This window comes from Mustela nivalis (genome assembly GCF_964662115.1).
Source record: "Mustela nivalis genome assembly, chromosome: 1".
In the NCBI taxonomy this organism is placed as follows: domain Eukaryota; kingdom Metazoa; phylum Chordata; class Mammalia; order Carnivora; family Mustelidae; genus Mustela; species Mustela nivalis.
Window position 1 is genome coordinate 90,084,393 of NC_139020.1, and position 2,989 is coordinate 90,087,381.

Here is a 2,989-nt window from a genome sequence, read left to right on the forward strand (position 1 = left end):
GCATGAGAAAAATCAAGTAGTGAAATAGGGAAACTACTGTGTTGTTAGTTTTCTAACAACATGTACCAACTGCCTAACTGTCCTTAACTAACATAAACAACTCGGGTTGTCAAAGAACTTTAGTCCGTGTAAACCTTGATTGGGGAACATACCGAAACTACTTTCAATATTGAAGTATTACTTTTTTCTTTCTTAAAATCAGACACATCAGTGCCACATAACTCATCGTAAGGATACTAATCCTTTCTTTGTGAAATGGGCAACCACTGATGTATTTTGATCAGCAGAACAACTTGTGCATTAATGGAGTGACTCTGAGGGCTGTGTTTGAGAATACAATGTAGGGATGTATGGTCTAAAGCAGAAGACCTGTAAAGGGGCTGTTGCAATGATACCGTTAAGAAATATGGGGTCTCATATGAAGCTAGTAGTTGTGAAATTGGTGAAAGGTGGTCAGATTCTAGATACATTTTGAAGGTAGAGTTTTTAGGATTTTATCTGGGATTGGATGTGATATTGGGGGAAAAAGAGAGTAGTTGAGGATAATTCCATGATTTGGGGCTTGAATAAATGGAGGATATAAACAGGGCTGATTAAAATAGGAAATTTAGAAATTTATTTTGGGGATACTAAGATTGAGAGGACTATAGAATATCCAAGAGGAACTTGAAGTAGGCAAGTGAATATATGAACCTGAGATTCAGGACAGAGAGAGGGATCTAGGATAGGGTTATAAATTTTGGAGTCATTAGCATATAGATGGTTTTTAAAGTGATGAGACTGGATAAGGTCATTAATGGAGTGAGTTAAGAGAGAAAGTAGTCTAAGGGCTAAACTCTGCACATGCTGATGTCTAGAGATTGCTGGGAGGATTAGGGAATAGCAAAGGAGATTATAAAGTAGAAAGAAAACTGATGGAGTCCTAGAAGGCAAATGAAGAGAGTGCTTCAGAGAAGAGAATGCAGTGGATGGATTAAGGGGATGAGGACTAGAAGCTGGCCACTGAATTTAGCTACTTGAAGTCATTAGTGACCTTGCCAAATGTAGTTTCAGTGCCGTAGTGGAGTGAAAAAGATTACTTGAATGAGCTCAAGAGAGAACAGGAGGAGAACTGGATGCAGCAAACATAGTCCTTTCAACACTTTTCCCACACACTGTGATGGCTGTAAAGCAATGGGACGGAAGCTTACGTGAGAAATGGGCCAAAGAATGTTCTTCATTTTGTTTTGTTTCTGTTTCAAATGGGAAGAATTATAGCATATTTATATCTTTGTGAGAATTATTCCATAGAGGATAGATGAGTGATGTAGCAGAATGTCTGGATCAATGGCCTTGGGTAAAGATGAAGGGATAGGATCTAGTCCATGAAGGGGGACTGAAGCGCTGATAAGTCCTAATTCTTAACGTGGGGAAAGCAGAGCAAATGGGCAGGTAAGTGTGAATTGGTGGATGAATGGATGATGGTGCCCAGCAGAGATTCTTTTCTGATTGTTCCAGTGAGAATAAAAATGGGTCAAAGAGGATGAGATAGAAGAGAGAGGAGACTGTATGAGAATCATCTGGGAGACTGGGGGAGAGCAAGGGTCCAAGGATTCTGACAAAGTCAGAAATAAATCACTGGGGTATTACATAGTTTTTGCCTGAGGCAGTAGAAGAACAGAGTAATTACTATGGGCTATAAAGCTAAAAAGATAAATTAGGACTGGTTGTGATTTATTTATCTTAATTAATTCATTTTTGGATAATATTGATCTACAATGTTGATTTGGGGAAATTCCAAGGATGCTTAGACAAGTCAAGGGTAAAAGAGATGCCCTGACATTTGGCATCTCTACCCCTCTCATGGAAAAAAAAAAAGCAAAAAACAAATAAACAAACAAACAAGATATAATATTTAAGATATTTGATAGTCCCTTAAAAACTATATTAACTAGGATAAAAACAAATCAATATCTGGATCTTTATCAAATGTGTTAAACTTTTTTTTTTTTAACTTGGAAGGTTGCTATGCTAGGTTTGAGCCTAAAGCATTTGGAATGTAAAATTGAAGTTCTAACAGAAATTTAATGCGGAGGAGAATATGTTTTCATTCTTTTGATATCAAACACATTCATAAGATTACTTAAACATTTTCAGTCTATGGAAGGATTATTGCCGCATGAAGAAAGGGAATGAAAATGTAAACATGGTGTTTTTTCCAAGACATCCCAAATATCTTCTTTTGAAACAAGGTTTTGAATAAAATCATTTCCTGAATATCTTGCTCTCTGAAGCAGGAAAGACTATGGAAGTGTTTACTGTGCTTTTGGCAAACAACAAATTCTCGGTTTTCAAAAACACAGCTAACATTTTTCTATTCTGGGGAAGGATTGAGAGAACTTTTATTGGCTCATGAAGTTAAAAATTCATGGTGTTCCCTACTATACACTCTAAACAAATTGGTTGGAGCAATCAATGAATGTAATATAATATTTTCTCCTCTCTTCCGTGAAAAGTTGCAAATATTTGGTTTGAAATAAAAATGTACTATTAATCTATTATTCTTTTTCGTGAACAATTCTGTCTTCGATTCAAAGGTGTTTTATCTCAGCAAGGTTCAAGCAGGAGTTAGGTAACTTACCTTTTGCTCCTTCTGCTAGTTCTGAAACTACAGAAGAGAAGCAAAAAAAAAAAAAAAGCAAATACTGAGGGATCTATTGTACAAGTACCACTTCGGATAAACCCAGGCTGGATGCAAACAATTCAAGAAATAATGGAACTGAAGGCAGCAAAGTTTTCAGGGATCTATAGAGGTTTGTTCTCTCTGCTACCATTTATGTTTCTATAGTCAAGGTTCAGTTATACCACAGTGTAGACAACTCCCTGGAAACAATGCCCACTGTTATGCTGCTCCAGTAGCACAAGAATTCCTTTGATGGGCTATAAGAGATTGGTAACAATACCTTCTGAAAGGCCAGGTTGCTAGGTAACAGCTTGTTTCCTCAGTCAC

The 2,989-nt window shown here is 36.8% G+C and overlaps 1 long non-coding RNA gene across 1 annotated transcript in view; it reads right to left on the bottom strand.

Annotated features, from left to right (window-relative positions):
* The window catches only part of LOC309869739, a 119,379-nt gene that overhangs the window by 74,456 nt on the left and 41,934 nt on the right, over positions 1-2,989 (bottom strand). The gene's annotated exons all lie outside the window — the stretch shown is intronic.